At 37.8% G+C, this 24,967-nt stretch overlaps 1 protein-coding gene and 1 pseudogene across 1 annotated transcript in view; one reads left to right on the forward strand and one right to left on the reverse strand.

Annotated features, from left to right (window-relative positions):
* The window catches only part of SNX12 (sorting nexin 12), a 72,174-nt gene extending 48,473 nt beyond the window's left edge, over window positions 1–23,701 (forward strand). Inside the window, exons 5-6 of the transcript XR_014075949.1 lie at window positions 14,462–14,597; window positions 22,187–23,701. The gene's annotated coding sequence lies outside the window, so the exon portion shown is untranslated. The remainder of the gene's footprint in view (window positions 1–14,461; window positions 14,598–22,186) is intronic.
* LOC145535451 (large ribosomal subunit protein eL21 pseudogene) lies at window positions 6,618–7,099 on the reverse strand (annotated as a pseudogene).
* Window positions 23,702–24,967: the final 1,266 nt, after the last annotated feature.

Genomic DNA, 24,967 nt, shown 5'->3' on the forward strand with positions numbered 1-24,967 from the left:
CATATGTAGAGTCGTCTCTTGTGTTGCTGAAAGAGGGTGTTTGCTATGACCAGTGTTTTCTTTTGGCGAAATTCTGTTATCCTTTGCCCTGCTTCATTTTGTACTCGAAGGCCAAACTTGCCTGTTACTCCAGTTATCTCTTGACTTCATACTTTTGCATTCCAGTCCCCTATGATGAAAAGGACATCATTTTTTGGTGTTGGTTCTAAAAGGTTTTTTAGGTCTTCATAGAACCATTCGACTTCAGATTCTTCAGCATTAGTGGTTGGGGCATAGACTTGGATTATTGTGATATAGAATGGTTTGCCTTGAAAACAAACCGAGATCAGTCTGTCATTTTTGAGATTGCACTGGGGCAAAAAGGAATCTCTTCAGTAAATGGTGCTGTGAAAACTGGATAGCTACATGTGAAAGAAGGCTACTATGCTCAGTAAATTAGAGATAGAAAGACAAATACTGTATGTTATCAGTTATATGTGAGACCTTAAAAATAAAACAAATTAATGAATATAATAAAAAAAATAGACTCACAGATATAGAGAACTAGTTGTTACCAGTGGGGAGAGAGAAGGGGAAAGGGAAAGAGAGGGCTATAGAATTAAAGATACAAACTACTATATATAAAATAAACAAGCCATACGGACATATTGTACAGCACAGAGAGTATAACCAATTTTATATTCACTATAAATGGAGCATAATCTGTAAAAATTTTGAATTGCTATGTTGTAAACCTTAAATACAATATTGTAAATTAACTATATTTCAATTTTTTAAAAAGGCTATTATCTCTTTTGCTAAAACATTGATTTTGGAATTTGGCTCCTGCTATTAGTCTTGATAGAACTTTAGTGAACATTTGGTATAGTTTTCCCCATTTAAAATATCATTTAAGGCTTGAAAACAAACTTATCACTTTGAAATAATTTCAAACTTAAAAGTTGGAAGAATAGCACAAAGCATTTCCATATACAGTCTACCCAGATTCATAAATCTTTGACATGTTGCCACATTTGCTTTCTTATTCTATCATCATCTCTCTGTAATTTTTTGAATCACTTGAGTAATTTTCAGACATAAATTTCCTATTCTCCTAAATCCTTAAGCATGTCTTTCATGAGAGCGGAGACATTCTCTTACAAAATCACAGCATAATGATCAAAATCAGAAAAACTAACATTGATATTAATACAGTACTATCACTATCTATTGGAGAAGGCAATGGCACCCCACTCCAGTACTCTTGCCTGGAAAATCCCATGGACGGAGGAGCCTGGTAGGCTACAGTCCATGGGGTCGCTAAGAGTCGGACACGACTGAGCGATTTCACTTTCACTTTTCCCTTTCATGCACTGAAGAAGGAAATGGCAACCCACTCCAGGATTCTTGCCTGGAGAATCCTGAGGACAGTGGAGCCTGGTGGGCTGCCATCTCTGGGGTCGCACAGAGTCGGACACGACTGAAGCGACTTAGCAGCAGCAGCAGCAGCAGTAGCAGCATCACTATCTATATTCAGATTTTACTTCTTGTCTCAGTAATGTCGTCAATAGCAATTTCCCCCCAGTCCAGATTACAAGCCAGTATTATTTATTGAATTTATTTGTCGTGTCACTTTATTCTCCTTTAATCTGAAATGGTTCCTCTCTTTTTTTCTTTCATTGTGTTGCTGTTTTTGAAGAGTTCAGGCCAGTTATTTTGTAGAATGTCCCTTAGTTTGGGTTTGTCTGATGCTTCCTAATGTTAACTTCAGGGTATGCATTTTCTACAGGAATATTGCAGAAGTGATTGCTCTCAATGCATTACAACAGGAAGCACATGATATTTGCCTGCCCCACGATCGCTGATGCTAAGTTTGGCTATTTGGTAGAGTGAAGTCTGCCAGGTTTCTCCACTGTAAATTTACTATTTTTTCCTTTGTAATCAATTTGTGAGTGGATAATTTGAGACTGTATAAATGTCTTGTTCCTCACCAAACTTTCACCCAATAATTTTTAACATTCACTGATAATTCTTGCCTGAATTACTCACAACTATGTAGTTTGTAAAATAGTGGTTTTTTAAATATATCTTTATTCTACATTAGTTGGCATTCTGCTGAAACAAAGAGCTTTCCTTTTACCCCATGTATTGATAGATTGATTATCAGTATGGATACATGGGTTCTTATTTTTTGCATGAGTTATAATGTTTTATAACGTGGGTTATAATGTGAGGTACGGGGAGGCCTTGGGATTGCAAAGAGTCACACATGACTTAGTGACTGAACAACAGTAATGTTTTACTGTCATTATTCAGTTTTGTACTTAAATTGGCCCAGACTTGGGCAGTAGAAGCCCTTCAAGCTGATATCTGTGTCCATTTACATATCCCCATCATTATTTAGCACTTCCTTACTTTCTGGGACAATAAGACTATTTCAAGCTTATCATATACTTGCTTATCATATACTTACTATCACCCTGGGACCAGCTATTTCTCCAAGGAGCTTTGGCTCTCTTAAATAAGGAATGATATTTAGAAACCAAGATCTGGTACTAGGTATATTTATTACTACTGGAGTATCATGGCTTTTGGCTTTTTTAGCAGAGAGACCTAGGAATTATCCCAGGCTTTTGAATCTCTCTCAATATTCCCATGAAGTGATTGTCTAGGTCTGTGCTTGAACACTTCATTATTTGAAGATATGCTCCAGAGACAGTCTTTTCTATTGTTGTGCAGCTTTGGTACTTGATGACATTTGTATTTGAAAACAGTGGTCATTGGTTTCCTCTACTAAATCTTGTCTTTGTGCTGCACATCTGCAATTCCTTTACTGCCACTATTCTCATGACAGAGTTTTAAGATCCACTCATTATTCTGGTTATTCTGTTCTGCTCTTAATTCACTTCACTAAAATCTCTCTTTAAAGATTGGCATCTAGAATGAAATGTGTTGTTTCAAGCAATGTTCTGTTCACTACAGCGGAGGGGGTCAATGACTTTTTGTATTAGATCCTATGCTACTACTCATGCAGGCCAAGATTTATTTAGCTTTTGCCTTTTTTTTCTTTTTCTTTTTGACAATCATGTCAATCACTCTGTTGACTTATGTTGAAGTAGTCTAAATTCCTAAGACAAACTCTGCTGCTGTGTTCCTTCATTTGGTACTTGCACAGTTGTGTTTTAGGACTCAGGACGCACTCTTTAAGTTGATCTCTTTCTCTTCACCTTGTTAAATTTAGCCTATTATTCCTGCTTGTCAAGCTTATTTTGAATCCTAAATGTCATCCGGTTGTATTAGTTTTCTTTCCCTCTATCATCTGCAGATTTGCTTAGTATGCTATTGGTGTATTCATATAACTAACTATTTAAAAATATCAAGAAAGGCAATTTGCAGCTCAACTCTTTTCAGCCTGACTGGAGACTTTTCTCCCATGTTGATATCAGTCTATCAAATAAGGGTTACTGCTGTTCATCTACCTTCAGTTACTGTTGTATATAGGATCTGAGCTAACAAACCTGTCACAGTGCACAAAGTAGGTCCAATTTCTAAGTGTTCTCATAGGGTCAGTGCTTCAAAGTCATAATAAGGCTTATTTCTTGTAAAGTGGAGGCCTTTCACATAGTCCAAACTTATTTTTGCATGAAAACTGACCTGGTCTGGCTCATCCTGTGTCAACCTTGGTGACAGAGGCATGGGGAAAATGTTTCATGGAGCCAAGACTATTCTACTTTAATCATAGAATCTTTATTGAATCTGAGAACTTTAAGGGTCATCTAGTTCAACCTTCAAAAATCTGACTGTCAAAACCTCCTAATAATGTACCCTTCTATTTTAATCTGCTAAATTTGACAACAAGTACTTACACACCTTATTAAAAAGGAGGAAATATGCCTTATTCTGTAAGGTGCTCTCAGAATTGCAACTAAGGATGGGGAAAGGTCATTGTCTTAAAATTAAATATAATGGATAAAAGTAGCTATCTGAAAGCATGCTTCTAAGAGAATTAACCTACCTTAAGACAGAGCTTCTAAGTTTTCTTTTAATGAGACTAGGGTATCTTTCAAGTTTCCATCAAAGAAGAGAATGAAATGTAATAATGCAAAAAATCCTAACTTACTCATCTGCCTTATAACTTGGCCCTCTGAGATAGAAAACTGTGCATAGAAATGGAAGGGTAGTTATGGGCAAGGAGCCTAGAAAGGAGAAGAATGATATTTTGTTTCTTTAGCCTTTTAGGAGGCTATAGCCTTTTCTGAGGTTTCTTTCTGTTATTTGCTTTAGTCCTGGGTGTTCATTGGAAGGACTGATGTTGAAGCTGAAACTCCAATACTTTGGCCACCTCATGTGAAGAGATGACTCATTGGAAAAGACCCTAATGCTGGGAAGGATTGGGGGCAGGAAGAGAAGGGGACGACAGAGGATGGGATGGCTGGATGGTGTCACCGACACAATGGACATGGGTTTGGGTAGATTCCGGGAGTTGGTGATGGACAGGGAGGCCTGGCGTACTGCGATTCATGGGGTCACAAAGAGTCAGACACGACTGAGCGACTGAACTGAACTGAAAGGTTAAAGATATGGGGCTACAGGGAATGTGTTATGCTTTGCTGTTCTGTTTTGTTTTTTTGGCCAGGCTGCATGGCTTTTGGGATCTCAATTCCCCAACTAGGGTCTGAAGCCAGGCCATGGCAGTGAAAGCCCAGAATCCTAACCACTAGACCATCAGGGAACTTCTGCTATTTTCTTTATTTTTAATTGAGGTTCTCTTATCTGTTCCCATGGCTTCAGTTGCTTACTATACATTCACTTTACACAAGTGTATGTTCAACTCAGACTTCTTTTCTGAGTTTTAGACCCAGTGTATCCATCTGCCTATGTGAATAGGCATCTCAAATTCACCATTTCCCATATTGAGCTTGTTCTTCCCTTTTCTGTCAAAACTTGTTCCTCCTCTTCTGTTCCTTATCTTAGAGAATGGCACCACTGTTAGTTCAGTGGCCCAAGCCTGAAACCTTCATACTGTCCTCCCTCTAGTTATTCTACCACCAAATCCTTTTAGGTCTACTTGCTAAATATCTATTGAATCCATGTACTTCTCTCTATTTTCCTATTGCCTATTCCTATTCTGGTCCAGGCCACCATCACCTTTCACCTCCACTATTGCAACTATCTCTTTAATTCATCTACCTGCTCCCACTTTCCTACTCCCAAAGCATTCTCCACACTATAGCCAGAGAACACTTTCTAAAACCCAACCTTTCAATGGCTTCCTAGTCCCTGTAAGAGAAAGTCCATAATTCTTTGAATAGCTTCCAAGATCCTACATCTTGCTCCTGTATCAGCTTCTTTTATCAAAATTTTCCATCTCAAACTCTTTATCTCAGTCATTCTAAACCCTGTTTTCCATTCTTGAGAATTCCATGCTCTCTTCCTCTTGAATCGAAACCTTCACACATGCTATTCTAGTATCTGGTTGAAGACTGGTGACCATTTGATCCTCCCACTGTAAAGTTCTCTATTTGTCTTCTATTAGTTTTAGCATCCAGTGATAATCATTATCTGGAGTAGGAAATGTCAACCCACTCCAGTATTCTTGCCTGGAAAATTCCACGGACAGAGGAGCCTGGTGGGCTATAGTCCATGGGGTCACAAAGAATCGGACATGACTGAGCGACTAAGCACGAATGTATACACAATGATCATTATCTAAATCAGTTATTTTATAAGAGGCTTCAAACTGGTGATTTTTCTAGTTCTATCGTTCTTTCTACATCTGTTAGCTGGAAATCTTTTGTAAAGAATTTTCTCTGACTGGCTAGGTCTATTTGGTATACTGAAACATAGTTTGAACATGATTGGCAGGATGAATATTTAATTCTTTTATGGTTATATTTTTAAACATTTTTAAAATCAGTGACTTGAAGTTTTGGAAAATTTTATCAGAGAAACTATTTATGAGTAGTGGTTGTGTTTTCAGAGTAGCAGATAAAAAGCCTACAGGGTAAATTAAGCATTACACATAAGCAATGAAAAATAGAAAATATTTTTGTAATATTAGTTATTAAACAAATGAAAATTGGATGAGTTTTTGAAGTTTAACTTGAGTATTTGAGAGAAAGGCAGTGCTAGTAGTGAAGAACCCACCTGCCAATGCAGGAGACTCAAGAGTCATGGGTTTGATCCCTGGGTGGGGAAGATTTCCTGGATGAAGGCATGGCAACCCACTCCAGTATTCTTGCTTGGAGAATCCCATGGACAGAGGAGCCTGGTGGGCTACAGTCCATAGGGTCTCAAAGAGTCAGACATGACTGAAGTGACTTAGCATGCATACACTTAGAGGAAGCAGATGTAGGTAGATACTTACAGTGCTTTGAAGGGATCTGCAGAGTATTTTCAAGAGTTTTTAGAATTTGATGGCACTGGTTCTTATGTTTATTTATTTATTTTTTTACTTTATAAATAATATCTGGCAGTTTATTAAAAAATGGAGCATACTGAACAACAAACTATCTTTCATCTTTCAGGAAGAAAAAACACTAAATTTGAAAAGACATCACCCACTGAATTTGGACACAGCACCTCTTACTCAATTAAGAGAAACATTTGTACAGTCCAGGTCTTTATTGTTACACCCATCAGGCCATGAATTCATAGGGAATGGGCTCCAACAGTTCGGGTTCCTTTCCATTGGTCCTCACAAAGTGTGCTTCTCTGGGTAGAGCAGGCTGGTGCTTCAGCTGAACCCAAGTCCCTTTCTCTTTGGCTTCCTTCTTTCTCTGATCATTTCCTTCACACATTTCAGGAAGCTATCTCAGCTCTTAGAGTGCTTAATATGCTCGATACGCACATTAATTCTGTTGGCAAGAATCTTGCCCTTAACTTGTTTGTTTACAATGATGCCAACAGCATGCTGGGTAACATTGTAGACTCTCCAAATTTTGCCACAGTAACATTTGTGGGGCATTCCTTTTTAAACAGTACCCATTCCCTTGATATCTACAATATCACCCTTCTTGTAGATTCGCATGTATGTGGCCAAAGGAGCAACTCCATGTTTTCTAAAAGGCCTAGAGAACATGTAGCGGGTGCCCCTCCTCTTTCCCTTTGTGTTGGTCATTTTGGCTCTTTAGTTCTTTTTTGCTTTCTGCCATAAGGGTGGTATTTGGAAAACTCAGCAGTGGCCACAGGACTGGAAAAGGTCAGTTTCCATTCCAATCCCTAAGAAAGGCAATGCTAAAGAACATTCAAACTACCGCACAATTGCACTCATCTCACACGCTAGCAAAGTAATGCTCAAAATTCTCCAAGCCAGGCTTCAAAAGTATGTGAACCATGAACTTCCAGATCTTGAAGCTGGTTTTACAAAAGGCAGAGGAACCAGAGATCAAATTGCCAACATCTGCTGGATCATCAAAAAAGCAAGAGAGTTCCAGAGAAACACCTACTTCTGCTTTATTGACTATGCCAAAGCCTTTGACTGGGTGGATCACAATAAACTGTGGAAAATTCTTAAAGAGATGGGAATACCAGGCCACCTGACCTGCCTCTTGAGAAATCTGTATGCAGGTCAGGAAGCAACAGTTAGAACTGGACATGGAACAACAGACTGGTTCCAAATAGGAAAAGGAGTACGTCAAGGCTGTATATTGTCACCCTGCTTATTTAACTTATATGCAGAGTACATCATGAGAAATGCTGGGCTGGAAGAATGACAAGCTGGAATCAATGTTGCCGAGAGAAATATCAATAACCTCAGATATGCAGATGACACCACCCTTATGGCAGAAAGTGAAGAAGAACTAAAAAGCCTCTTGATGAAAGTGGAAGAGGAGAGTGAAAAAGTTAGCTTAAAGCTCAACATTCAGAAAACTAAGATCATGGCATCTGGTCCCATCACTTCATGGCAAATAGATGGGGAAACAGTGGAAACAGTGGCAGACTTTATTTTCTTGGGATCCAAAATCACTGCAGATGGTGATTGCAGCCATGAAATTAAAAGACGCTTACTCCTTGGAAGGAAAGTTATGACCAACCTAGATAGCATATTAAAAAGCAGAGACATTACTTTGCCAACAAAGGTCCATCTAGTCAAGGCTATGGTTTTTCCAGTAGTCATGTATGGATGTGAGAGTTGGACTGTGAAGAAAGCTGAGAGCCGAAAAATTGATGCTTTTGAACTGTGGTGTTGGAGAAGACTCTTGAGAGTCCCTTGGACTGCAAGGAGATCCATCCAGTCCATCCTAAAGGAGTTAAGTCCTAGGTGTTCATTAGAAGGACTGATGTTGAAGCTGAAACTCCAATACTTTGGCCACCTCATGCGAAGAGTTGACTCATTGGAAAATATCCTGATGCTGGGAAGGATTTGGGGCAGGAGGAGAAGGGGACGACAAAGGATGAGATGGCTGGATAGCATCACTGACTCAGTGGACATGAATTTGAGTAAACTCCGGGAGTTGGTGATGGACAGGGAGGCCTGGCGTGCTGCGATTCATGGGGTTGCAAAGAGTCGGACACGACTGAGCGACTGAACTGAACTGAACAGACGCAGAAGATATTATGAAAAGGTGGCAAGAATACACAGAAGAACTATACAAAAAAGATCTTAATGATCCAGATAACCACAATGGTGTGATCACTCACCTAGAGCCAGACATCCTGGAGTGTGAGGTAAAGTGGGCCTTAGGAAGCATCACTATGAACAAAGCTAGTGGAGATGATGGAATTCCAGTTGAGCTGTTTCAAATCCTAAAAGATGCTGCTGCTAAAGTGCTGCACTCAATATGCCAGCAAATATGGAAAAGTCAGCATTGGCCACAGGACTGGAAAAGGTCAGTTTTCATTCCAATCCCAAAGAAAGGCAACGCCAAAGAATGTTCAAACTATCACACACTTGCACTCATCTCACACTCTGGCAAAGTAATGCTCCAAATTCTCCAAGCGAGGCTTCAACAGTACATGAACTGAGAACTTCCAGATGTTGAAGCTGGATTTAGAAAAGGCAGTGGAACCAGAGATCAAACTGCCAACATCTGTTGGATCATCGAAAAAGCAAGAGAGTTCCAGAAAAACATCTAATTCTGCTTTATTGACTATGCCAAAGCCTTCGACTGTGTGGATCACAACAAACTGTGGAAAATTCTTAAAAAGATGGGAATACCAGACCACCTTACCTGCCTCCTGAGAAACCTGTATGCAGGTCAAGAAGCAACAGTTAGACCTAGACATGAAACAATGAACTGGTTTCAAATTGGGAAAAGAGTACATCAAGGGTATATATTGTCACCATGCTTATTTAACTTATATGCAGAGTACATCTTGAGAAATGCCAGGCTGGATGAAGCACAAGCTGGAACCAAGATTGCTGGGAGAAATATCAATAACCTCAGATATGCAGATGACACCACCCTTATGGCAGAAAACAAAGAGGAACTAAAGAGCCTCTTGATGAAGGTGAAAGAGGAGAGTGAAAAAGCTGGCTTAAAACTCAACATTCAAAAAACTAAGATCATGGTATCCGGTCCCATAATTCATGGCAAATAGTTGGGGAAACAGTGGAAACAGTGGCAGACTTTATTTTCTTGGGCTCCAAAATCACTGCAGATGGTGACTGCATGAAATTTAAGCAAAATATAGCAAAAAAAAATAAAGCAAAACCATGAAATTTAAAGATGCTTGCTCTGTGGAAGAAAAGCTATGACAAACCTAGACAGCATATTAAAAAGCAGACATTACTATGCCAACAAAAGTCCATCTAGTCTTAGCTATGGTTTTTCCAGTAGTCATGTATGGGTGTGAGAGTTGTACCATAAAGAAAGCTGAGTGCTGAAGAATTGATGCTTTTGAACTGTGGTGTTGGAGAAGACTCTTGAGAGTCCCTTGTACCACCAGGAGATCAAACCAGTCCATCCTAAAGGAAATCAGTCCTGAATATTCATTGGAAGGACTGATGCTGAAGCTGAAACTCCAACACTTTGACCACCTGATGCAAAGAAGTGATTCACTGGAAAAGACCCTGATGCTGGGAAAGATTGAAGGCAGGAGGAGAAGGGGCCGACAGAGGATGAGATGGTTGGATGGCATCACCGACTCAATGGACATGAGTTTGAGCAAGCTCCAGGAGTTGGTGATGGACAGGGAAGCCTGGCGTGCTGCAGTCCATGGGGTTGCAAAGAGTCGGACATGACTGAATGACTGAACTGAACTGAACTGAACTGAACTGAGCATTTTATATAAATGGAATCATACAATATGTCTCCTTTTGGTCTGACTTTTTTACTTAGCATAGTGTTTTCAAGGTTCATCCATGTTATGTGACAGACCTTCCTTTATTCCTTTTTATGTCCAAATAGTATTCCATTATATGAATATACCATATTTTGTTTATCCATTTATCAATTGATGGATATTTTGGGTTGTTTGAGGCATATGGTAGGTTACTCTAAGTTTAACCTTTTGAGGAACTGGCAACACTTGTTTTTTGCCACTTTGCTTTTTTTAATTGAAGGATAATTTCTTTATACAATTTTGTGGGGTTTTTGTTCAAACATCAACAAGAATCAGCCACAGATACATGCATGTCCCCTCCCTCCCAAACCTCCCTCCCATCTTCTTCCCCATCCCACCCATCTAGATTGTCACAGAGCCCCTATTTGGGTTCCCTGAGTCATGTTGCAAATTCCTATTGGCTATCTATTTTACATATGGCATTGCAAGTTTCCATGTTACTCTCTCCATACATCTCACCCTTTTCCTCCTCCCCTCCCACCATGTCCATAAGTCTTTTCTTTAGGTCTGTTTCACCATTGCTGCCCTGAAAATAAGTTCATCAGTACCATCTTCCTAGATTCCATATATATGCGTCAGAATACAATATTTATATTTCTCTTTCTGACTTACTTCACTCTGTATAACAGGCCCTAGGTTCGTTCACCTCATTAGAACTACTCAAATGTGTTCCTTTTTATGGCTTTTATTCCACTGTATATATGTACCACAGCTTCTTTATCCATTCATTTGTCGGTGGACATCTAGGTTGCTTCCATGTTCTAGCTATTGTAAACAGTGGTACACTGTTTTCCAAAGCAGTTACACAATTTTACATTCCCAGCAACAGTGTATGAGAGTTCCAGGTTTTTCCACATCCTTGCCGAAGCTTGTTTATTGTCCATCTTTTTGACCATAGCCATCCTATTGGGTGTAGCCACTTTGGAAAACAGTTGGCAGTTCCTCAAAAGGTTAATTTCAGGTTCTGATTCCTACTCATTCTGTCTCTGAGGTTGCTGTGGTGGCTTGCCTAGATTAATTCTGTGAATTCTGTCTCTTCAGTGTGTAGCCTATTAATGTTTCTACTCTTTTTATTTGTAAGCTTGGCTTCCTTGGTGTCATACGGGTCAGGATAGCTTAGTGTTCAGCCAGTTGTTTTATTAGAGATTGTCTCTAAATACACTGGGCCAGTATTGTCTTCTGCTCTTTGTCGATGGAATTGTGTGTAGGTTCAGAAGAATAGTCGAAGTTCAGGTGAGTTAAAAAATCTTCCTTGATGTTTACTTTCTGCTAGGCCTTCTTTTGTCTCCTCTGTACCTTTGTAAGGCTTCACATTCAGGCAGGGAAACGTAGTTAAGTAGGATCCTCTCTAGTACCTTGAGCTTGAGTGCAACCTTGTACATACGCATAGCATTGTAGACCCACGGGGGTATGAGTGAGCTTATCAAGCCCTACCAGGGTTGTCTTGCTTTCTGCATCTCTCTGCTAAACTTTCAGCAGGCCTGTTGTTCTGTTGCTTGCCCCAACCAGTGCTGTAATCTCAGGTAACTGTGATGATCATTTTCTCTGATCTAAGGAGTTTGCTGTTATCTTCAACACCCCTGGGCATAGAAATTTTTTTGTGTGTGCTCATTCCCATACAAATAATTCCCCTCCAGCAGCCAAGTTGTTGGTTTTTATGGCTTGACTTGCCCTAACCTTATAATATCAGCTCCAGTAGAGCTGGGGAGGGAGGTGGGAATGTGAACAAGCCTCAGGCTGAAACACCATAGATTCCCACTGTTCTTAGCCAACATTTAATAGATTTTCTTAAATACTTTTAAATATATTTTTTAATTTTGGTCTATTTCCAGAATCTTGAAATGGTTGTTTTTGAAAAATCTGTACAGTTATATCATTGTTTTCATGAGGAGAAAATTAGCTGAGCCCCTCATTCTGCCATTCATGAAGTCTTGTGTAATCTATGTTTTAAAAGATCATTCTGGTACTTCCCTGGTGGTCCAGTGGTTAAGAATCTACCTTCCAATGCAGGGGACATGAGTTTGATCCCTGATCAGGGAACTAAGATCCCACATACTGAGGGGCAACTAAGCCCACGCACTGTAACCAGAGAGTCTGTGTGGTGCAAAGAAGACTCAGTGCAGCCCCCTCCCCTGCAAAAAGTAAAAGATCACTGTGATAGCAATAGAAGATCAATTGGGTGGAGGAGAAACTAGTGGTCAGGAGTATAGCATTTTCCTTAATAGTACTTTGTAATTTGTAAACAGGAATAGAAAAAAGAAATCGTTGGGTTTTGTGAGTAGGGATTGGCAGGATAAATATAGTGGAAAATCAAGGGGATAGCAGAATTGAGAGTGCTGGTTACTGTCACTGAAGTCCCACTGTCCATGGAATCTTTCCTAGGTAGAGAAGGAAGTGAAGTCCAAAGGGTTGATGAATCGAATGCCTTTGGAAAGTTGAAGGGTAAATTCGAAGACTGTAAAGTGTAGGACAGGCAGAAAAACAGGTAGTTCTGAGTGCAGACTCTGGTTTTGGAGGTAGAGCCATTCCAGGTGTCACTACAGAAATGGATGACTGAGCTGAAGAAATTAAAATAGGATATGTCATGGAGCTGTGAAGTTTGTATGTTAGATCATCAAGGGGAATAGTGAAGGCTTTCAGAATGAAAAGGGGAAAGAAAACAGTGGTACCAAAGTCCTTAGTGAATGTCAGGGGGAGATCTGAAAGTTGACATTTAACATTAACAGGATGATAAAATTAAGCAGTATAAACTCTGAAGAAAGAAGGGCTGTTGAGTAAAATAATACTTTGGGGATCCAGTGAACAACACATGAGACGATGCTAACTTGGTCTTGATTTATGGGAAGGGATGAATAAAGGAAAATGAATAGCTTCCAATTAAGAACTTTGCAAGGGAAACAAAATTGGGACACCCAGAGTTAAGGAGAGGAGATAGAGACTCCTTGAATGGATGAGCAAGACCAAAAGCAAGAAGGTTTTAGGAAATGGTGGATAGTTCTTTTTTTTTTTTTTTTCGCTTAAGCATAGGTGTGATTCAGAGTATGCGTGTGTGCATGTTCAGTTGCTTCAGTTGTGTTCAACTCTTTGCGACCCTATGGATTGTAGCCCGTCAGCCTCCTCTGTCCATGGGATTCTCCAGGCAAAAATACTGGAGTGGGTTGCCATGCCCTCCTCCAGGGGACCTTCCCAACCGAGGGACTGAACCATGTCTACTATGTTTTCTGCATTGCAAGTGGATTCTTTACCACTGAGCCACCAGAGAAGCCTGTAATTTGGAGTATATTAGAAGATAATATTATTTGAATTCAAACAATTCAAATTAGTTTGAATCTAGACTATAAATAGGGTTATTATTAAAAATATTATTAGTTAGATGATATACTAAGGAAACTTTTTGAAATTATTGTATTTAGATCTTAGGGAAATTTTGGAACTGATATTGGTAGCTGGGAAGCAATTTGACTTTAGAATACTTTGTGACAAATGGGATATTGGTGTATGTTTGATAAGTTATTAATGCCACCACTGGAACTGAAGGTGACTATAAATCATAATTTTGATAGGAATATATCCAGGAGACTGATGAGTTCTGGTCTCTTGTAATTAGAAAATTGGAGCTTTAAAAATGTATTGACTTTTTGGAATAATCTTCTCTTTTCCAGAACCATCTGTAATTCACTATATATAGAAGACTGTGTAGAATCTGCTTTAGTATGGGGGTTTTGATCTCAGTTGCCCTGACTGATTCTATTTGACATGATTGTGTCTATGTATAAGAAACATAAGAGTGTAGGAGAAGAGAAAATGTAAAGCAAAAATGAGACTGAATTGTAGATGTAGAGCTCCAGCTATGAAAACTTTAAGAAGATTAACTGCTGTGATGGTAATCTGGCACATTTTCAATTCTAGCTATCATTTGTTATGAACTGAAAGAACATTGAAATAATTGGACACTGAGGTGCATAATTGCTGGCAATGGGATGGAGGAGGGGAGTTGGTTAGCTAGCAAGAAGCCTTACAGCTGTTTTTATGTTAATACTGTATATTTGGCATTGGTTGATAACAGCAGGAAAATTATTTATGATTATGCTGGGGACTTGTTATATTGATTCTACTTTGTAATAATATGAAAGAGTTTAATGGTTACTCTTATAAGATGTAATATTTCTTTCTTTTTTTTTTTTTGTCATTCCAGCAGCCATCAGAAAAGAGACCACAAAAAAGCAATTGCCTGTACAGTCCTCTTCATCATCTGTGACCTAGGATATTGAGCTCTTGGGCTGTCAGAATTCCAGTTCATGAGGCAATCTATGTCATTCTGGTCTAGCCAGGTGAGTAGTCCCTATGGACTAATTTCTTGTTCTCTGAAAAGAACAAGAAAGAAAAAAACCAAAGTAGGGGAGTATGAAAAAATCTAGATATGAATCTTAGGCCCTAGAGGAGAAGTTAAGGCTTGGGACATAAGCAGCAAAACAGGTGAAGATGACCCTGGGGGTTATATACAAGTTCACTAGAGTGGAATTCATGAAAAAAAAATACTGGGAGAATTACGTCTGTTTTGAGACCTGGCTTGACTTCAAGCATGAAGAAACTCAGGTTGAACTGCAATAAAAATACCTATGAAGGCAAGGTTAAATAGGAAAGAAGTATGCTTTGAAGTTAAAATGGATAGAAGCTTAATTTTAATGAAGTACCTTTTTCTTTCTTTTTTAAAAAACTAACAATATTTTATTTTTTTGTTTTTTGGTTTTTATTTTATATTGGACTATATAGTTGGCTTACAATGTTGTGTTAGTTCCAGGTATACAGTAAGGTGATTCAGTTATGAAGTATCTTTTTCTAAAGAAATATTAGCTCTATAGAGATGATAATAACATTTTAAAGATTTCTTTAATATTTAAGAGAATGAATCCCAGCTCTTTAACTTACCAGTTGTGTGATCATGGGAAAATTAGTTACCTTCTCAAACTTCAGTTTTCTTTACCTATCAAATAGATTAGGTATACTTATATGGTTATTGTACAGATTAAATGAAAAATTATATAAAGTGTATAACATGATGCCTAGCACATACTTAGAGCTCAATATACAGTCACTATTATCAGGCTTTGGAAGGAAGAGTAAATGAGATGGGAGTGCAGTAATGTGATGAATGATTCTTCACAGGTAGGCATCAGTTTAGTTCAGTTCAGTCGCTCAGTCATGTCCGACTCTTTGCGACCCCATGAACCGCAGCACGCCAGGCCTCCCTGTCCATCACCAACTCCTGGAGTCCATCCAAACCCATGTCCATTGAGTCGGTGATGCCGTCCAGCCATCTTATCCTCTGTCATCCCCTTCTTCTCCTGCCCTCAATCTTTCCAGCATCAGGGTCTTTTCAAATGAGTCAGCTCTTTGCATCAGGTGGCCGAAGTATTGGAGTTTCAGCTTCAACATCAGTCCTTCCAGTGAACACCCAGGACTGATCTCCTTTAGGATGGACTGATAGGATCTCCTTGCAGTCCAAGGGACTCTCAAGAGTCTTCTCCAACACCACAGTTCAAAAGCATCAATTCTTCGGTGCTCAGCTTTCTTTATAGTCCAACTCTCACATCCATACATGACCACTGGAAAAACCATAGCCTTGACTAGACAAACCTTTGTTGACAGGTAGGCATGCAATTAGTTATTTCTTATAAGGACAGTTTGCAGCAAGAAGTTTCAAGGTCAGAACATCTTGGAGATCAGGGCTACAATGGGTGCTAATCAGGCCAGTTTGAAGGAGGGTAGCTTCCTTTGTTTCTTGAGTTTGTAACAAATTAAGTCTTCTACACTTCCCTTCCATAACAGTGCATTTAACATTAGCATTTTATCCAGATTTATCTTTAGTGTTTTTAATATTTTTGTTTGTTTGATGTGAATCTTGAATTCTGGGTAAGATGGCAAAACCATCAACAGATCAAGTAGACAGACCATGCTAGTTAAAAACAGAGAAGATGGTAATTGTAAAAGTATAAAAGGTACAGATTTCTCCATAGTTAGTGTAGATCACCTTTTGGATTTACTTCATTAGGTCACTCGTCTGGGTAGAGTGAAACAGAATGCCTGGAGTTGAAGTGCCACAGGGAATCTAAAACAGAGGTCCTAATGAGGTTCTCTGATCAGCCTATTCAAGTTAAGGAGGAGATAGGCTTCTCAGTCTAAATAGCAAAGGAGGACATGGACTGTACTTTTTATGGACCTAGTTTTGCTAGGCCTAAAAAACAGCCATGGGAGAGAAAGTATAAAGGTATAGTATTTTTTGTTTTATTGTTATTTCACATTCTATTTGAAGAGTCTCTGATTTAAACAATTTTAATAGACTTTATTTTTAGAGCAGTTTTATGTTCACATCAAATTAAACTGAAAGTTCCTACATACCCCCTGACCCCACACAAGCACAGCCTCCTCCACAATCAACATTCTGCACCAGAGTGGTGCATTTCTTAAAATTAATGAACCTATAATGACACATCATTATCACCCAAAGTCCATAGTTCATATTTGGTACTGTACATTCAGTGGGTTTTGACAATTGTATGATGACATATAGCCACCATTATAGTATCATACAGAATAGTTTCACCACCTTGAAAATCTTCTGTGTTCTTCTTATTTATCCCTCTCTCCTCCCTAACCCCTGGTAACCACTGGCCTTTTTGCTGTTTTTATAGTCTTGATCTGATTTTGAAAAATAGCTTTATTGAGGTATAGTTCACACAGCGCACAACTCACCCATTTAAAGTGTACAATCCAATGTATAATTTAGTATATTGACCTTTTAAAAGGACCAGCTTTTAGTTTCATTGATTTTTTTCTATTGATTTCTATTTTCAGGTTCATTGATTTCTGCTCTAATTCTTGCTATTGTCTTTTCTTCTGCTTACTCAGAATTTGATTTGCTCTTCTTTTTCTAGTTTCCTTAGGTGGAAACTGAGATTACTGATTTTAGAACTTTCTTCTTTCGTGCATTCAATGCTATGACTTCTCTCTAAGCATTGTTTTTGTAGTATCCCACATATTTTGATAAGTTATATTTTCATTTTCATCTAGTCAAAATATTTTTAAATTTCTCTTGAGATTTCTCCATGACCATGTGTTATTTAGAAGTATGTTGTTTAATCTCCATATATTTTGGAATTTTTCCAGTCATCTTTCTGTTATGATTTCTGGTTTAATTCCACTGTGGCCTGACAGCAAAAATTGTTTGATTTCTATTCTTCTAAATTCTGTTCTTCAAATTGTTAAGGTGTGTTTTATGGCCTAGACTGTGATCTATCCTGGTACATGTTCCATGTGAACTTGAGAAAAAAATGTGTGTCCTACTATTATTGAATGAAGTAGTCTATAGATGTCAGTTATATCCAGTTGATTGATGGTGTTGTTAAGTTCAGCTAGAGCCTCACCGTCTGCTAGAACTGTTCATTTCCGACAGTTCTATTTTATGGAGGCATGTTGAAGTATCTAAACAAGATATTGGATTTATCTATTTCTCTTTGCAATGCTATTTGTTTTTGCCTCACATAAGTTAATCCTCTGTTGTTAGGTTGTATATACATTAAGGACTGTTATGTCTTCCTGGAGAATTAGCCCTTTTATCATTATGTAATGCTCTTCTTTATCCCTGATAACTTTTCTTGCTTAAATTTCACTCTGTGTGAAATTAATATAGCTACTCCTCTTTTTTTGTTAGTGTTAGCATGGTATATTTTATTCCATTCATTTACTTTTTTAAAAAATATTTTATTTATTTGGCTGCATCAGGTCTTAGTTGCAGCACATGGGATACAGGCTTAGTTGCTTTGCAGCTTGTGGGATCTCAGCTCCCCAACCAGGAATTGAACCCATGCCCCTTGCATTACAAGGCAGATTCAGAACCACTGGACCACCAGGGAAGTCCCCATACAGTTACTTTTAATCTATATGTGTCTTTATATTTTAAATGGGCTTCTTATAGACAACACATACTGGGTCTTATTTTTTTAATTCATTTTTATAATCTCTATTTTTTCAATGGTAGATTTTGACCATTAACATTCAAAGTGATAATATTTATCATATTCATTAGTGTTTTCTATTTGCTGCCCTTGTTCTTTGTTCCTGTTTTTATCTTTTATTCTTTTTGTATCTTCTGTGGTTTTAACTGAACATTTTATAGTTCCATTTTGTTTCTTTTCTTAGAACAGCAACTATACTTTTTGTTTTTTCCCTTTTTAGTGGTTGCCCTAGAGTTTTCAATATACATCTGTGGCTAATCCAAGTCCAGTTTTCAAATAACACTACAGTTGACTTTTGAACAATATGCACAGGTCCACTTATATGCAGATTTTTTCCAATAAATATATAGTTAGTCCTCTTAATTCACAGGTTTTGCATCTGTGGGTTCAACCAACTGCATATTGAAATTTCCATTTGCGTTTGGTTGAATCCACAGTTGTGAAACCTGCAGATATGGAGGGGCAACTGTACTATGAATTTTATATAAGGGACTTGAGCATCCATGGATTGAGGACTCCTGGAAACAATCCCCTGTGGATACCTAGGGACAACTGTATACTGTTTCACAGGTAGCACAAATGCCTTATAATGACAAAATAATCCTAATTCCTCCCTCTTGTTCTTTCTTATCATTGCTGTCACTCATTTCACTTCATTATAAACACATACACACAGGTATACATAATTGAATGCACTGTTGCTATTTGAGCAAACTGGCATCTATTAGAATAATTTAGAATAAGAAAAAATTCTTCTTTTTTTAATTTCTTCTCCTGGTATTCCCATTTTGCATATATTACACTTTTATTTTTGTTGACCCACAGTTCTTAGATATTCTTTTTCTTTTTTTAGAAAAGTCCTTTTCACTTTGCTTTTTATTTCTGGAGGATTCTATTGATATTCTCAAGTTCAGTGATTCTTTCCTCAGCCACGTCCAGTCTACTAATGAGTCTGTCACAGGCATTCTCCATTTCTGTTACAGTGTTTTTGATCTGTAGAAAATCTTTTTAATTCTTAGAATTTTCATCTCTCTGCTTAAATTACTCATCCGTTCTTGCATGTTATCTGCTTTTTCCATTAGAGCCCCTAGCATATTTATCATAGTTGCTTTAAATTCATGGCCTGATTCTAGCATCTGGTATGTCTGGGTCTGGTTCTGATGTTTGCTCTGTCACTTAAAACTGTATTTTGCCTTTTGGCATGCCTTGTTGTTTTTCACTGGAAACCAGACATGGTGTATGAGGTAAAAGGAACTTTGGTAAATAGGACTGTTGTAATGTACTGGTAAAAGTATGGTGGGAGGAGAAGTGTTTTATAAATCCTCTGATTAAGCCTTAATCTTTCAGTGACCCTGTGTCCCTGGGCTGTGAAATTTATGTGTTTCTCAGGTTTTTATTCTCCCCACTTAGGTGGTACAGAGTGTTTAGAGGGGGGCAAGAGTTGACTATTTCCCTTCCTCTAGGTTGAGCAGGCTCTAATAAGACCCCAATAGACTAGGCTCTTGTAAAACAGTTTCTCTTATGGGTAGAACAGAATGGCTTAGCATATTTCAAAAAGATTACTTTCTCCTCCTCCTACTGGAATCTTGAGAGTGCGGTATCTCCATGACTGGGTCTTCCTGGATTTTTTTTTAATCTTTCAGGCTTGTCCACTCTGATACTCCGGCATTTCATCAATAGTTCAGAATTTTCTAACCCAATACTGGTTCCCATGGAAGTTTCTGCTCGTGGGTTTCTGTTCTGGCAAGTTGTGATTCTCTGAATCTGCCTGCTTGTTCCCCAACTTGGGGGGCAGTGTTTGCCTTGTTACCTCACTGACAGATCTAGAAGAGTTGTTAATTTTTTAGTTTGTTCAGCTTTTTACTTATTAGGATGGAGTGATGACTTCTTCTTATGTGCCAGACTAGAAATTGGAAGTCTCCTTTGTCAATTTTTTAATTGGATTATTCATTTTAGTATTAAATTGCAAGAATTTATGTATTTATGTATGTTTAGTCCCTTAACATATATATTATTTGAAAATATTTTTCTCCCATTCTGTGTGTTGTCTTTTCACTTTCTTTCTTTCTTTTTCTTTTTTCATTACTCCCTGGAAGTCTAGTATTCTTTCCTCATTGTCCTGGAGAAGCTCAACGTTTTCCATTATTTTTCCCCTCAGATATTTAAGCCACTGTCTATACCAATACCTTTTTATAAGCTGCCATCTCTCAAACAAGATCTGATGGCAGGCACTGGGGGATTTTTGTCCTTCATGTGTTTTTCAACTTCTTTTCTTAAGTTCTGTCATAGAACAGTTATTAAGAAGGTCCTTGGCTATGGAGCCTACATTCTGGACACATTCATGTGGCCATTGATTTAGAATGGAGAAGGTCTAGTACCTTTCACTTTTTGATGTTTTACAGCAGAGAGAATAAAACACAAATTATTGTCTAAGTAAATCATTGTCTGAATTCTCCCCAAGTAATTTTTGTACTTTAAAAATAGTTTCTCTCTTGTAAAGTAATTAGCCCCCAACTAAAATAAAAAAAAAATAGTTTCTCTGCTGAATTGTGTTTTTATAAGTATCCTGTGCATCTCAGGTACCTGTGCATCTGCTTTCTCTAAGCAGTTATTCTCATAAGTAGAGTGATGTCTCAGATATGTTTCATATTATCTCTGAACATTTTAAATTTGGGTATGTGAGATTACCTTCAAGAATAAAGTTAGATAGGTTGATTGCATTTGAAGAGATCTTCATAATCCTGAAGGTCTTATACTTTAAAACTGTAAGAAAATTAATTTTAGATGCAGTTAACTGCTATGACCTCTTTATTCTTCTTGTCCAAGTTCTTCAGCCCCTGCTTATATTTGGGGATCTCGTTTCTTATTCTCCTGGGATCTGACATGGACTGTCTTGCCATGGGTCCTTTTATTGATGGAGTCTTTTCACTTTTTTGATATATCCTTTGAAATACCAAAGTTTAAAATTTTGGTTAGTCAATTATATCTATTTTTTCTTTAATTACTCATGTCTTTGGTGTCATACATAAGAATCCATTGCCTAATTCAACATAATGAATATTTACATTTATGTTACATTTAAGCCTTTGATCCATTTGAGTTAATTTTGTATATGATGTGACATAAGGGTCCAACTTCATCTTTTGAATATGCCTATCCAGTGTTCCCAGCACCATTTGTTGAAAACACAACTCTTTCCCCATTGAATGTCCTCGGCACCCTTTTCAAAAATCAATTGACCACAGATACATGGGTTTATTTCTGTACTCTTAACTCTATTCCATTGATCTGTCTGTCTATCCTGGGCTTCTCCAATGGCTCATTGGTAAAAGAATCTGCCTGCAATGCAGGGGACGCAGGAAACATGGGTTCGATCCCTGGGTCGGGAAGATCTCCTGAAGGAGGAAATGGCAACCCACTCCAGTATTCTTGCTGGGAAAATCCCATGGACAGAGGAGTCTGGTGGGCTACAGTCCATAAGGTCGCAAGGAGTTGGACATGACTGAGTGACTGAAGACACATACACATATGTCTATTCTAATTCCAGAACCACACTGTCTTGATTATTGTAGCTGTGTTTAATAAGTTTTGAAATTTGGAAATGTGATCACTCTAGCCTTGTTTTTATTTTTCAAGATTGTTTGGCCATTCTGTGCCTCTTGAATTTCCATATGAATTTTAGGTTCAGCTTATAAATGTCTGTAAGGGAGAAAGCTGGACATTTGATGGAGATTACTTTGAATCCACACATCAATTTGGGGAGTATTGACATTTTAACAATATTAGACATTATGTTAGACATTATGTCTAATACTGTTAAAATGTCATCCATGAAGTGGTATGTCTTTCTACTTATTTAGTTTTTTTTTTTAATGAGGTCTTTTCCATTTTATTTGTTTATTTAGCTGTGCCATGCAGGATCTTAGTTCCCTGACCAGAGATTGAACCCGCCCTGTGCAGTAGAAGCGTGGAGACTTAAAACACTGGACTGACAGGGAAGTTCCTATTAAGTTATTCAAGTTATTTTAACAATGTTTTACAGTTTTCAGCATATACATTTTGTACTTCTTTTGATATGTTTATTCACAATTCTTTTTAATGCTATTATAAATGATATTGTTTCTTTTTTATATTTATCATTTATTTTTTAATTGGAGGGTAATTGCTTTACAGTGTTTCATTAATTTCTGCTGTACAACACTGCATATCAGTCATAACTATATGTATATTCCCTCTCTCTTGAGCTTCCCTCCCACCACCCCATCCCACCCCTCTAGGTTGTCACAGAGTGCCAGGCTGGGTTTCCTGTGTTATACAGCAGCTTCCCACTAGCTATCTATTTTACACATGGTAGTGTATATGTCAGTGCTAACTTTCTCAATTCGTCCCACCCTCTCCTTCCCCCACTGTGTCCATGAGTCCATTCTCTATGTGTCTGCATCTCTATTCCTGCCTTGCAAATAAGTTCATCAGTACCATTTTTCTAGATTCCATATATATGAGTTAACATATGATATTTGTTTTTCTCCTTCTGACTTACTTCACTCTGTGTAACAAAGTCCAGTTTCATCTATGTCAGTTCAACTGATTCACATTTATTCTTTTTTATGGCTGACTAATATCCCACTGTATATATGTGCCACAACGTCTTTATCCGTTCCTTTGTCAATGGACAGCTAGGTTGCTTCCATGTCCTGGCTATTTTAAATAACGCTGTAGTGAATATTGGGGTATATGTGTCTTTTTGAATTATGGTTTTCTCAGGGTATATGCCCAGTATTGGGATTGCTGGGTCATATGGTAGTTTTATTCCTAATTTCTTAAGGAAGCTCCATACTGTTCTCCATAGTGGCTGTATCAATTTACATTCCCATCAACAGTGCAAGCGAGTTCTCTTTTCTTCACATCCTCTCCAGCATTTATTGTTTGTAGACTTTTTGATGATGGCCATTCTGACCAGTGTGAGATGATATCTCATTGTGGTTTTGATTTACAGTTCTCTAATAATGAGCGATGTTGAACATCATTTTTTACTACAAGTGTATAGAAATATCATTAAGTTTTATATATTTATCTTGTATTTTGCAATTCTGCTGAATTCATTTATTCTAATTATTTTCTAGTGTTCTTCTTAGGATTTTCTATGTATAAGACTAAGTCATCTACAAATAGAGTTAGTTTAACTCTTTTTCTAGTCTGGATGCTTTGTTTTCTTTTCCCTTTTTCCCCCCTTTCTTTTTCCCCCCTAATTGCCCTGGCTATATCCTCCAATACAGTGTTGAATATAAGTAGTGAGAGTAGACATACTGGTCTTGTTTCTGAACTTAGGGAAAAACATCCAGTCTTTCACCATTAAATATTATTCATACATGCCCTTTACCAGGTTGCCCTTTACCTTTTTCCCTTTTTTAAAAAAAAAATTTGTTTATCATGGATAGTTTTTGCAGTTTGTCGGTCTGTGTCTATTGAGATGATAATATGTTTTTTGTCCTTTATTGATATGGTGTTTAACATTAATTGATTTTTGGATTTTAAACCAACCTTGCATTATTGGGATAAATCCTACTTGGGCATGGTTTATATTTCTTCTTACGTATTGCTGGATTAATGTTGCATATGAGTGTGTGTGTTTGTGTGTATGTGTGCATGTATGTGTCTATAGTCATAAGAGAGTCCATACTTTTCTTTATAGTGATATTTCTGGTTTTGGTATCAGGGTAATACTGACCTCATAGAATGAGCTGGGAAGTGTTCCCCTATCATTTTGGGGGGGAGAATTTATGAAAAATTATTATTAATTCTTCCTTAAATATTTGGTAGACTTCACTAGTGAAGTCATCTGTGTCTGGGCTTTTCCTTGTGGGAAGGGCTTTGATTACCATTTCAACATTTTTACTTATTTAGATCTATTCAAATCCTCTATTTCCATGTTCTAGCTATTGTAAATAGTGCTGCAATGAACATTGGGGTATATGCATCTTTTTCAATTTTGGTTTCCTCAGGAGATAGCCTAGGAGTGGGATTGTTGGGTCATATGGTGGTTTTATTCCTAGCTTTTTAAGGAATCTTAAATTTTAAGGAATCTTCCATAGTGGCTGTATCAGTTTACATTCCCACCAGCAATGCAAGAGTGTTCCCTTTTCTCCACACCCTCTCCAGCACTTATTGTTTGTAGGCTTTTTGATGATGGCCATTCTGACTAGTGTGAGGTGGTATCTCATTGTAGTTTTGATTTTCATTTCTCTAATAATGAGTGATGTTGAGCATCTTTTCATGTGCTTGTTAGCCATCTGTATGTCTTCTTTGGAGAAATGTCTGTTTAGGTCTTTTTCTCACTTGTTGGTTGGGTTGTTTGTTTTTCTGGTATTGAGTTGTATGAGCTGCTTGTATATTTTGGAAATTAATTCTTTGTCAGTTTTTTCCTTTGCTATTATTTTCTCCCATTCTGAGGGTTGTCTTTTCACCTTGTTTGTAGTATCCTTTGCTGTGCAAAAGCTTTTAAGTTTAATTAGGTCCCACTTGTTCATTTTTGTTTTTATTTCCATTACTCAGGGCAGTGGGTCATAGAAGATCTTGCTTTGATTTACGTCATCAAGTGTTCTTCCTATGTTTTCCTCTAAGAGTCTTATAGTTTCTGGTCTTACATTTAGGTCTTTAATCCATTTTGAGTTTATTTTTGTATATGG

The sequence above is a fragment of the Giraffa tippelskirchi genome, chromosome X (genome assembly GCF_054371585.1).
Source record: "Giraffa tippelskirchi isolate mGirTip1 chromosome X, T2T-mGirTip1v1.2.pri, whole genome shotgun sequence".
Lineage (NCBI taxonomy): Eukaryota > Metazoa > Chordata > Mammalia > Artiodactyla > Giraffidae > Giraffa > Giraffa tippelskirchi.